The sequence below is a fragment of the Chiloscyllium plagiosum genome, unplaced genomic scaffold (assembly GCF_037043375.1).
Source record: "Chiloscyllium plagiosum isolate Xiang-an unplaced genomic scaffold, Cpla_swu_hap1 HiC_scaffold_7, whole genome shotgun sequence".
NCBI lineage: Eukaryota > Metazoa > Chordata > Chondrichthyes > Orectolobiformes > Hemiscylliidae > Chiloscyllium > Chiloscyllium plagiosum.
Window position 1 is genome coordinate 116,762,427 of NW_028270145.1, and position 13,962 is coordinate 116,776,388.

Below are 13,962 nucleotides of genomic sequence, written 5' to 3' on the forward strand. Positions count from 1 at the left end.
CTGTGTCCGCTGGTTCTCCTTCTCAGCCAGGGAAGCCATGTTGGACTGGGGTGGACAAAGATAAAAATCACACAACGCCAGGTTATAGCCCAACAGGTTTACTTTAACCTGGTGTTGTGTGATTTTTAACTTCAGCCAGGGAAAACATCCTTCCTCTTTCTAGTCTGTCCAGCCCTGTTAGAATTTTATACATTTCAATCAGATCCCCTTTCATCCTTCTAAATGTTAGCAAACCAATCTCTGCTCATAGAACAGTCTTGCCATCCCTGATTTTAACCTAATGAACCTCTGCTGAACTCCCTATGAAATCCAATCCACTTGCAATAAATGTCAGTATGCCAGCTGCCTTCCTAACTGCTTGCTGAAACTGTTTACCTTCTTTAATTACTGGTGTACAAGGACACCCAGATCCATTTGTACATTTACACTCCAAATATATCACTATTTAAATTATACTTTTCCTTTCCATGCTTCACACTGAGGTATATAATTTCTTTTAGCCACATTCACTCAACTTGATTAAATCACCTTGAAGCTTCTTTGCATCTACCTCCTAACACACAATCTCACCCTGGTTTGTGCAAACTTAAATATGCAAACATCCCCCCATTCACATCATTTATGTTATATCATGAATAGCTGGGGTGAAGAACTGATCCTGTGGTACCACAATAGTACTGACTGCCACTGGAAAATTGTCCACTTATTCCCACTCTCGGATTTCTCGATTCATGTCAATATACTATTCCCTTTTCCATGTGCTTAAACTCAGCCCATCAATGTCTTATGAGAGATCTTATGAAAACCTGTTTAAAAATCCAATTGATTTACCATACCTGTTTCACTTAGAGCTGTTACGCAGGATCACCTTTCCTACATCCTGCCAGTTTTATCCAATCTCAGTCACACACATACACACGTGCACGAGCGCGCGCACACATGCGCGCACACACACACACACTTTGGCCCAAATCTAAAATGAAAATAAGATTAATCTTTACACTGTAACCATTCTTGTAAATCTCTTTTATATTCCCATCCTTCCTACACTGTGGCACCCAGAACTGCTCATTGTACTCCACTGGAGGTTGAACAAACGTCTTTCTCCCATATCTTATGTCCTTTCAATAAACTCCAGGATACGCGAATTGCTTTCTCCATCTGCCACCTTCAATGATCTGTGCATAGATATGTCTCTGCTCCTGTACCCCCTTGAAAATTCTACCCCTTATTTTTTACTGTCCTGCCTTTGTTGTTCTTTATATCAAAATAAACTATCTCACTCCATTTCTCTTCATTTAACTTCATTGCTATCAACTTGTCTATGTCCTTTGCAGGTCTACATTGTCTTCCTCACAGTTTGCAATGATTCCCCTGGTACTTAAGTTCCATTGCGACTAAGACTAACATAAAGTTAGCATCCAGTTTGACTTCCCAACTGGATGCTAACTTTAAGTGGCTCTTGTTGTGCCACGGTAGTGTCTTTACCTCTAGGCAGAAGGGCTGAGTTCAAGTCCAACGTGCCAAGACATGTATCATAAAATGTCCAAATACCTGATTAAAAATAATCTCAAGTGACTCATGAGCAAATGCAAATCTCTTTGGACATATGCATTTTCCAACTTCTCAGCATTTAAGCTAGGTCATTTCAGAATGAAATTAAAAAAACAAGATTTTCTCAAAACAGATAGTGGGAGTGGGAGTTGGGGGAATCTCTTCCCTGAAAAGCTTGTGGATAAAGGATATAAAAGAAGGGCAGGGAATTAGGATTAAGATATAGATTATCCATCATTTAAGTTAATAGAAAATGCTCAAGGTGGCTGAATGGCTTATTCCTGCATTTGTTATTTTACCATTCTGGGACATTTAGATGATATAATTCATGTAAATAACTTATTACATCAATGTCAGATTATTTGCTTGTTCATTGTTTATTTAATAAATTCACTTCATGTCTATATTTTAAACATGGTCTAATGGAGCCTCTATTCACTTTTGAAGACTTTTCCAGGTAATACTCAGTTTTATCAGACCATAGGGCTGCTTTCTCATTAGACAGAGACACTGACAGTAGTTTAACCTGAAAGTCATCACATCAGGTAAGGAGGGTCATTCATGATAACATCAGTCAGCTGTAGGAATTGAACCCACACTGTTAACGTTACTAACTGTCCAGCCAACTGAGCTAAATCAAGTCCCTTCGAAGAGTGTATGAAAATATTACACCAGTATAAAAGCATTTCTAAGCCACACTTCTCAATTCATTTCTGGAAGACTGCTTGTGAAGTCCTTTCTTCAAATTCTAGACAAAGATAGAAGGGATTATTTTGAGTAAAGAGTGAAACAAGTGTGAATTGGTGCTGTGCAGTTTAAATGTCAATAGTTTTGAGGTTAATTAGCAATACCAATATTTTAAATATGTCTGAAAGCATCATATATAGCTCCCAAAGATGCTCTTTCATTGAAAATGTGGAATGTGTGGACCGACAGTCAACATCTCATTACTGATGGTTCAGGGACCATGGGAGGTAGCTCATATATTCTCTGAGATGACACTGGAGATCCTGTAGAGTAGGTATTGCAGAGGTTAGATGTTCAGTACCTGCTATTGTGATGAAGGCCACAGAGGCAATAAATATGTTTCCAGTGCTCCAAAAATGTAGCCATTTGACCAGCCAAAATAAAAAACCATATAACAAACATGCTCTTCAATAAATGGACCACATCAAGAACCACAGTGTCAGACTGCATGCATTATTAAACTTTTTAACGAGATTGTATAACAATACTATTACATCCTTAGCAGGTAATACCCACAGCTGAGCCTTATTTTACATCTCTTCAAACATGACATGCACACAGATGGACCAAAATACAATACAATTATTACTTTGTCTCCTCCAGGAACAAGATAGCAGATAAGCAGCAGCAGCAGGATTTATTGGGACGGAGTAGCATGACTCCACGAGACCATTCCTCTTTTAACCATGCCTCAGTTCCTAACATATTTGCCCCTGAGTCACAAGGCTTTGATTTTGAGCTAATTCAGAATCTTGTGTACAAAAACATCTAACCAACAGATCAGTGTAAAACTGTGTACTGTCAGAAATACCTTCCTTGTGCAAGCGTTTAAATGCCTTCTCAGGGGAACACAAATACACTACAACACTGTTAAGAAGAAGCAGAGAAAATTTAACCCGTGCCAAGATTTATTCCTCAATCAGCATCATGAAACAGATTATTTGACCAGGATCACATAGTTGTGAGTAATTCTGTTGCTTATTTTTTATATTACAACAATAACAATGCTTCTAAAATATTTATTTGGCCAGAGATCATGGTCAGTATAGCTTCTGCACATTTTTTATATAGGTATTTTTATTGAAAGAAAAAAGGAAATTTTTTAACATTTTTTACAAAATTACAAAGTAATACAAAGTAATAAACACGAATATACAATTAAATATATAAAAAAGAAATAAATAATAACCAAAACACAACAAAAAAGAGAAAAAAAAACCTCAGCTAACTACTAATCTAGCCTATAAACAACCAAAGCATAAAATAAGATATCTTACATTACTAGTAAGACATAATGTAATAATTAAATAATTAAGTACATACTCAAAATGAATTAACACCAAGTCATAATAAAACCTGTATTTATACGGGATTCCTCCCCGCGGGGGCCCCCGGACCAGCCAGAACCACTACCACAGCCAGACAAAAGCCCTTGACAATATGGCCGAAATATCTGTGTCTATATAGTTCAGAAAGGGCTGCCATATTTATAACTTTTCCTGATCTTTAATCAGCCAAACAAATATTCACTTAAAAGATCCATCCAGTCTCATCACACATACCTTCTTTGAGTGACCACATCCATTACATTATAACACTACTCTAGCTATATCACTACATGGAACCAGTTGCAAGATTCACCCTGACCACCTCTCCCCAAATCTGGAGAAATTGGAAGAGGTTCTGAAGGAGAGTTCATTCTGAGATCAAAACATTAACTGTGTTTCTCTTTATATAAATTCTGCCAGACCAGCTGAGTTTCTCCAGCATGTTCAGTTTTTATTTCAACTCCCCAGCATGTTATTTAATGTGTTGCTTTGTCATTGAGCAAAACTAAATCACAATCACTATTCTTAGCCCTTAGCATTGAAACAAAATCTGAAATGCTTTTATCATTGTTTCAGCTGTTGTAATGTGTAGGCATAACTGAGGACTGCAGATGCTGGAAATCAGAGTCTAGATTAGAGTGGTGCTGGAAAAGTACAGCAGGCCAGGCAGCATCCGAGGAGCAGGAAAATCAACATTTCGAGCAAAAGCGCTTCATCGGAAATGAAGGCAGGGAGCCTCCGGGATGGAGAGATAAATGGGAGGGGGGTGGGGCTGGGGAGAAGGCAGCCAAGAGTACAGTAGATTAGATTAGATTACTTTACAGTGTGGAAACAGGCCCTTCGGCCCAACAAGTCCACACCGACCCGCCGAAGCGCACCCACCCAGACCCATTCCCCTACATTTACCCCTGCACCTAACACTATAGGCAATTTAGCGTGGCCAATTCACCTAATCTGCAGATTTTTTGGAGTGTGGGAGGAAACCGGAGCACCCGGAGGAAACCCACGCAGACACGGGGAGAATGTGCAAACTCTACACAGTCAGTCGCCTGAGGCGGGAATTGAACCCGGGTCTCTGGGGCTGTGAGGCAGCAGTGCTAACCACTGTGCCACCGTGCCGCCCACAGTGGATGGGGCTGGGGATGAAGGTGATAGGTCAGAGAGGAGGGTGGAGCGGATAGATGGGAAGGAAGATAGGCTGGTAGGACCGGTCGTGAGGGTGTGCTGAGCTGGAAGGTTGAAGATGGGGTAAGGTGGGGGGAGGGGAAATGAGGAAACTGGTGAAGTGCACATTGATGCCCTGGGGTTGAAGTGTTCCAAGGCAGAAGATGTGGCGTTCTTCCTCCAGGCGTCGGGTAGTGAGGGAGCGGCGGTGAAGGAGGCCCAGGACCTGCATGTCCTTGGCAGAGTGGGAGGGGGAGTTGAAATGTTGGGCCACAGGGTGGTGTGGTTGATTGGTGCGGGTGTCCCGGAGATGTTCCCTAAAGCGCTCTGCAAGAAGGCATCCAGTCTCCCCAATGTAAAGGAGACTGCATCTGGAGCAACGGATACAATAACTGACATTGGTGCCAAAAGAGAAAATGCTGGAAAATCTCAGCAGGTCTGGCAGCATCTGTAAGGAGAGAAAAGAGCTGACGTTTTGAGTCTAACTGACCTTTTGTCACAAAGGGTCAGTTAGATTCGAAACGTCAGCTCTTTTCTCTTCTTACAGATGCTGCCAGAGCTGCTGAGATTTTCCAGCATTTTCTCTTTTGATTTCAGATTCCAGCATCTGCAGTAATTTATTTTTATTAAATGACATTGGTGGATGTGCAGGTAAACCTTTGATGGATGTGGAAGGCTCCTTTGGGGCCTTGGATGGAGGTGAGGAGGAGGTGTGGGCACAGGTTTTGCAATTCCTGCAGTGGCAGGGGAAGGTGCCAGGACAGGAGGGTGGGTTGTAGGGGGGGCGTGGACCTGACCAGGTAGTCACGGAGGGAACGGTCTTTACGGAAAGCGGGAAGAGGTGGGGAGGGAAATATATCCCTGGTGGTGGGTCCATTTGGGGGTGGCAGAAGTGTCGGCAGATGATACGGTTTATGCGAAGGTTGGTAGGGTGGAAGGTGAGTACCAGGGGGGGTTCTGTCCTAGTTGGGATTTGAGGGCGGATGTGTGGGATATGGATGAGATGCGTTGGAGGGTATCTTCAACCATGTGGGAAGGAAAATTATGGTCTTTAAAGAAGTCGGCCATCTGGTGTGTTCTGTGGTGGAACTGGTCCTCCTGGGAGCAGATCCGGTGGAGGCGGAGGAATTGGGAATACGGGATGGCATTTTTGCAAGAGGTAGGGTGGGAAGAGGTGTAATCCAGGTAGTTGTGGGAGTCGGTGGATTTGTAAAAAATGTCAGTGTCAAGTCGGTCGACATTAATGGAGATGGAGAGGTCCAGGAAGGGGAGGGAGGTGTCAGAGATGGTCCAGGTGAATTTGAGGTCAGGGTGGAATGTGTTAGTGAAGTCGATGAACTGCTTAACCTCTTTGCGGGAGCACGAGGTGGCGCCGATGTAGTCATCAATGTAGCGGAGGAAGTGGTGGGGAGTGGTGCCAGTGTAACTACGGATGCTGGACTGTTCTACGTAGCCAGCAAAGAGACAGGCATAGCTGGGTCCCATGCAGGTGCTCATGGCTACCCCTTTCGTCTGGAGGAAGTGCGAGGATTCGAAGGAGTAATTGTTGAGGGCGAGGACCCCTTCCCCTGGCAGCATGTTCCAGGTAGCTAGCACCCTCTGCTTAACAAAACTTGCCTTGCATATCTCCTTTAAACTTTCTCTCACTTTAAAACCATGAGCCCAGGTATTTGACATTTCCACCCTGGAAAAAGACTCCAATATCCACCCTATCTATGCCTCTCATAATTGCCTCTCTGCCTCTGACACTGTAGCAAAAGTAATCCAAGTTTGTTCAAGCCCTGATTATAGCTAATAGACTCCAATCTAGGCAAACTTGTTTTACACCCTCTCCAAAGCCTCCCCATCCTTCATAAATCGTGGCAAAACAAATTGCGTACAATACGTGCAGTGTGGCCAAACTAAAGTTTTTACAGCTGCAAGATGACTTTGCCAACATTTATACGCAATGCCCCGACCAATAATGGCAAGCATGCCATACGCCTCCTAAACCACTTTATCCACTTGTGGGGTGCTCAGGACATGCACCACAAGGACACTATATATCAATGCTCACAAGGGTCCTGCCATTTACTGTATGTTGCTGTACACTGTATAGAACATAGAACATAGAACATAGAAGAATACAGCGCAGTACAGGCCCTTCGGCCCTCGATGTTGCGCCGATCCAAGCCCACCTAACCTACACTAGCCCACTATCCTCCATATGCCTATCCAATGCCCGCTTAAATGCCCATAATGAGGGAGAGTCCACCACTGCTACAGGCAGGGCATTCCATGAACTCACGACTCGCTGAGTAAAGAACCTACCCCTAACATTTGTCCTATACCTACCTCCCCTTAATTTAAAGCTATGCCCCCTTGTATACTATAAACTGTATACATTTGACCTTCCAAAATGCATCACCTCACACTTGTCCAGTTTAAACACCATCTGCCATTTCTCTGCCCAACCTTTCAACTGATCTATATCCTGTTGTATCTTTTGACAACCTTCCTTGCAAATGTTCTGAAGAGTCAGTGGTCCTGAAACATTAACTCCACTTTCTCTCCACAAATGTTGCTGAATGTTCCCAGCAATTTCTGTTTTCATTTCTGAGTTACAGCATCCTTTTTTTGGGCGTATGTCAATGCTTGTTGAAAAGTGAACGGCAAAGAGGATTTGTTGTCTATTGGCTGTTTATTGCACAGTGGTTTGGCTGTTTATTGTACAGCTATATCAGAATAATATGAAGTCCTCCTTGTTTAGTAAATTCCTGATCACCACACAGATGCATAAGCACTATGCTCATCTCTTCCTAAATGACCACTATGAATTATATGAAGAATTTACTTCTTTGTAGCCTTGGTATTACCAATTTATGATTGAAACCTAGAAGATTGTCCACTATGATTAAATAGTCCCTCTGTTCATGCTACTTTGGTAACTGCTATTCATTTGGAACCATATCTTGACCATGATTTTTTGCAAAATTGCCTATTAAGGGTACATTCCACATCTTCTTTCTGTGTCTTCCTCATTTGTTATGGTTTTTTTCTCATAAGATGGTAGAGTTTGTTACAACCAAATGTTTCCTCTTCAGTACTCCCAATGCCACAACCTGACTGCTTCTCCTTCTGTGTTAAAAAGCAGGCTACGACAGAGAGGCTCTCTGGTTATAACTCATCTTCCATACTGTTTTGCTTTTTTTTAAAGAGCATAAGAAATTGAAGCATGTGTTTGCTCTACATCACGTTAATCCTGCTTAGCCATTCAATAATGTCATGGGTGACCTTTTATCTCAACTCTACTTTCACACTCATCCCCACTGAGAGTCCAAGTATCTGTTGATCTCTGCCTTAGATATCCTTATTTACTGAGCATCCACATCCCTCTGAGGAATGAACATAGACCATTGACTCAAACCCAACATCCTGGGGCTAGATTAGAGTGGTGCTGGAAAAGCACAGCAGGTCAGGCAGCATCCGAGGAGCAGGAAAATCGACGTTTCGGGCAAAAACACTTCAACCCCATGGCATCAATGTAGATTTCATCAGTTTCCTCATTTCCCCTTCTCCCACCTCACCCCAGCTCCAGCCTTCCAGCTCAGCATGCCCTCATGATCTGTCCTACCTGCCTATCTTCTTTTCCACCTATCCACTCCACCCTCCTCTCTGACCTATTACCTCCATCCCCTCCCTCATTCACCTATTGTATCTATGCTACTTTCTCTCCACCCCCACCCCCTCTCATTTATCTCTCCATTCTGCAGGCACCCTGCCTCTATTCCTGATGAAGGGCTTTTTCCCGAAATGTCGATTTTCCTGCTCCTCGGATGCTGCCTGACCTGCTGTACTTTTCCAGCATCACTCTAATCTAGACTCTGGTTTCCAGCATCTGCAGTCCTTGTTTTTACCTCAGCCCAACATCCTGTCTTGGATTAAGATCTCTGAGACTTCAATGCTGGATGGGAATAGAGTTTTGCCTTGCTGAGGGAGAATGAAGTATGTACCCAGGCAAGAGGCAATGTTTATGATGAGCTCTGAAGCTGAGATCGGATTAAATGCTACATCTACAGTTTAAGAAATCAACTTCTGTACAAAGTATCTGTTCAATACTACAAATTTCAGATACCTGCCTGTGCCTGATATATCTTAACAAGTTTTACTTAAATCTGAAATTGATAGAATTTTATTGATTCAACAAATTACATCAATTGACATTTTCAAAAATTAATTCCAAACATCTACACAATACAAAAGCAAAATACCACAAATGCTGGAAATCTGAAAAAAGAGAGAAAATGCTAGAAAAGTTCAGGAGATAAAAGGGTGTATTTTTGGAGAATAAGAAGTTTAGAGGTTCAAGTCAATTACATTTCATCAGAACTTAGGCCATAAGAGATATTTAAAAAAGGCCCTCAAGCCTGCTCTGTCATTCAATAGGATCACGGTGACTCTGAAATTCCTCACAGCCATTTTCCAATCCTTTCTTCATAACGGTGGCACAGTGGTTAGCACTGCTGCCTCACAGCGCCAGAGACCCGGGTTCAATTCCCGACTCAGGCAACTGACTGTGTGGGTTTCCTCCGGGTGCTCCGGTTTCTTCCCACTATCCAAAGATGTGCAGGTCAGGTCTGCTAAATTGCCCGTAGTGTTGGGTAAATGTAGGGGAATGGGTGGGTTGAGCTTCGGCGGGTCGGTGTGGACTGGTTGGGCCGAAGGGCCTGTTTCCACACTGTAAGTAATCTAATCTAATCTAAAAAAAAACCTTTGAATCCCCTACTGATCAAGAATCTATCTATCTCCATCTTAAATATACATAAGGACTCTTCCAAAGTTGTTCGGAAGGGAAGCCTAGCAGGGAAGACGGTGGAGCAGCAATGGCAAGCATTTTTAAAGGAAATTCAGGAAACACAGAAGAAATTCACAGCAACCATGGCCGACAAGGGAAGTCTGGGATTACATAAAAGCAAAAGAAAAAGAATGCAATGTGTGAAGGTTAGTGGGAAACCTTTTAAACTAGCAGACGACAACTAAAAACATAATAAAGGAGGAAAAGATGAAATGTGAGGGTAAGCTAATATGAAAAAAGATTACAAAGGATTTTTTAAAATATCTAAAAGATAACAGAGAGACAAAAATGGACATTGGACTGCTGGAAAATGAAGCTGCAGAGGTAATAATTGGGAACAAAGAAATGGCAGAGGAACTGAATAGGTATTTTGCAGCAGTTTTCACAGCAGAAGACACCAGCAACATACCAGAACTTCAAGAAAGTCAGGGGTCAGAGGTGAGTACAGTGTTCATCACTAAGGAGAGGGTGCTGGGAAGCTGAAAAGACCAGATAAGCTACACCCAGGATTCTGAAGGATATAGCTGAGGAGATTGTAGAGGCATTGGTGGTGATCTTTCATGAATCACTGGAGTCCGGGATGGTCCCAGATGATTGGAAAGTGACTTATGTAACACCTCTGTGTAAGAAGGGAGGGAGGCAGAAGACAGGAAATTATAGGCTGGTTAGCCTGACCTCGGTCATTGGTAAGTTACTAGAGTCCATTATTAAGGATGAGATTATGGAGCACTTGGAAGTTTCTGGTAAAATAGGGCAGAGTCAGAACAGCTTTGTCAAGGATGGCCATGCCTGACAAATCTGTTAGAATGCTTTGAGGAGGTAATGAGCAAGCTAGACAAAGGAGAGCCAGTGGACATGATCTATTTGGATTTCCAGAAGGCCTTTGACAGGATGCTGCACAGGAGGCTGTTAAATAAAGTAAGAGCCCATGGTGTTAGTGACAAGGTACTGGCCTGGATAGAGGATTGGCTGACAAGCAAATGACAGAGAGTAGGGATAAAGGGGTCTTTTCAGGATGGCATCCGGTCACCAGTCTTGTGTGCTCTGGTCTTAAACTCTCCCATGAGGGGAAACATTCTCTCAGCATTTAGCCTGTCAAGCCTTTTAAGAATCCTATATGTTTCAATGAGATCACCTCTCCTTCTTCTAAACTCCAATGAGTGGAGTCCCAATCTGTTTAACCTTTGCTCATAAGATAATCCTTCCACACCAGAGATCATTCCCGTGAACCTTCTGTGGACTATCTCCAGTGAAAAATATTTCTTTCTTAAATAAGGCAACTAAAATTGCTCACAGTATTCCAGATGTGGCCTCACCAGCACTTTGTACGGTTGCAGTAAGACTTCCCTACTCTTTTATTCCAACCCCCATGAAATAATTTCAGCAGCCTTCCTGATTACCTGCTGCCCGTGTGTGCTAGCTTTTTGTGTTTCGTGCACAAATATCCCTTTGTGTTGCAAACAGAGTCATAGAGTCATGCAGCATAGAAAAGGCCCTTTGGCCCATCGAGTCTACACTGATGTGCGAACCACTATAGATGTGCTAATCCTAGTTTCCTTGTCCCAATTCCTTGTCCCAATTCCTTATTGTATTTCAAGTACTAGTACAAATATTTTTTTAAAGCTTGTAAGATTTCTGGCTTCCATATGTTCTCATGCAGTGCATTCCAGATTCCCACCACCCACTGAGTGAAAAAGTGCTTTCCCACATCCCCTCTGAATCTCCTTCCTCTTACTCAGCAACTATCCCCTTTTGTGATTGACTCCTCAACCTAGGGGAACAGTTGCTTTCTATTCATCCTGTCCATGGCCCTCATAACCTTATACATCTGAATTATAACCCCCTCAGTCTTCTCTACTCTATAGAAAATAGTTAAAGCCATCTGGTCTCTCCTTACACTTCAATTTTCCCAACCAAAACAACATCCTGGTAAATCTTCTCTGTACTCCGTGTAGTGCTACCACCTCCTTCCTATAGTGAGGTGACCAGAACTGCACACAGTACTCCTGCTGTGGCCTGAACCAATACTCTGTACAATTCCAACATTAGCTCCTTGATCTTATACCCTATGCAATTGTCCCATATGCCTTCTTAACTATCCTATACATGTGCTCTGCTGACTTTAGTCATCTGTGAGTAATCACCACAAGATCTCTCTGTTCCTCTAAACTACCCAGTATCCTGCTAGTCATTAAGTACTTCCTCATCTTGTTTCTTCTTCCAAAGTGCATCACTTTATACTTCTCAAGGTTAATTGGCATCTGTCACTGCTCCGCCCACCTGACCAATTCATCTCTATTTTCCTGCGACCGAAAGCCATCTTCTTCACTATTAATCACCCTACTAATCTTGGTGTTATCTGCAAACATGCTTAACATCCCCTCACAATTTCATCTATTTTGCTTGTGCAAATACAAACAATAAGGGTCCCAGTAGTGATCCATGTGGGACATCACTGGACACCGGCTTCCAGTCACTCAAATAGCCTTTGGCCATAGCAGTTTTTGTCCTTTTACTGAACCAGTTTCTGATCCACCAGTTTATCTGACATTCATGTGCTTTAACCTTCTCAATCAGTCTCCCATGTGGGACCTTGTCAAAAACTTTGCTAAAATCCATATAAACTACATCAGCTGAACTCCCTCATCCACACACTTGATCACATTTTCAGAAAAACTTGAAAGATTTCTGTAGTTTCTCTCCACTAATGTATATATAATATGGGACATAATTTAGGCTGATGACTGGTCGCACAAATCCGTGATGATAACAATCAGTGTCTCGTTTTCATATTCTGTGAAGAAATGTTGCAATACTCTGAAAAGCATGAAACAGCAGAGTTTTCAAACTGGATTTGGAGGGGTTTGATAGTAAGAGGAAATTGAAACAATTTACAGCAAATGCAAATCAAAACCACAGTTGCTTACCGCTGCATTTAACAAAAAATAGATACATTATGTTTTTAAGCAAAAAATAATTTATAGAGCACTAGCAAAACCTTATCTTACGTTCTTTTGCAAGTTTATAGCTCTCCTTTTTAACAACCATTCAAGGCTGAAGTCCAGCACTCATCAGTTGCCCTTGTATACCATATGTGGTCACAGTCAGTGAATGTTGGCAATGAGTGCCAAATGTGAACATCTCATATTACAACAACAAACTGTATCGAAATGTCCTCTCTTAGTAAGTTGTTGCAAGGCACTTCACAAGAAAATAATTCTGTTAAATAACATTTGGCATTGAACCACACAAGAATTTACAATGAAAGATCTTCAAACATTGAAGGGTGCAGGGAGAATTTCCTATGGGTTTAGGTCGCAGGCTATCAAATGATGAAATTCAGAGTTGTACCCGTTGTATGTGGTGCAATAACAACCAATCGCTGGCTGGTTTTGCTGCTGCAATTTTCTATCCTTGACTAGGTCTAAGAGTTTATTTACTTTACAGAGATAAAGGAAAATCTGGAGCGAATCTTTATGAAAAGAGGTTCATGTCTTAATCAAGGTGTAGTTTATTGAATGAGTTGAATTGAGTTGGATTAGCTCTATTGTCCCGTGCAATGTCTCTACTTAAGCTGACATCTTAGATACAAGATACCTAGGTACAGATACTTAAGTATTTGATATACAGTCATAGAGTCATAGAGATGTACAGCACAGAAATATACCCTTCGGTCCAACTTGTCCGTGCTGACCAGATATCCCAACCCAATCGAGTCCCACCTGTCAGCACCTGGCCCATATCCCTCCAAACCCTTCCTATTCATATAGCTATCCAGATGCCTTTTAAATATTGCAATTGTACCAGCCTCCACCACCTCCTCTGGCAGCTCATTCCATACACATACCACCCTCTGCATGAAAAATCTATTACAAGCATCCAAGTTCCTCCTTCTATACTTCATCTGACATTATGGTTACTGTTCATCTGAGGATCACTCCAACAAGTGAATTTTTGTCGATACTATTCCTTATTTCTACTCAAACCAATTCTACAACCTGATTTTTTGAACTACGGTCATCTCTAACTACTGTACCAATTCCACCTTTGATATGTCTTTTGCCTTTTCAAAGTTACCTATTCTTCTTGAATGGGTAAAAACAATGACTGCAGATGCTGGAAACCAGATTCTGGATTAGTGGTGCTGGAAGAACACAGCAGTTCAGGCATGTCAAACCCCCGAGAATATTCAGGAACCAATCTTGGTCAAGCTACAGCCACCTCTCCATAATGGCCATCAGATCATATTTATCCACTCCAATGTATACTATCAGTTAATTTACTTTGTTATGAATTCTACAGAGAACGGATGCATGCAAAGCTTTAGCTTTTTGT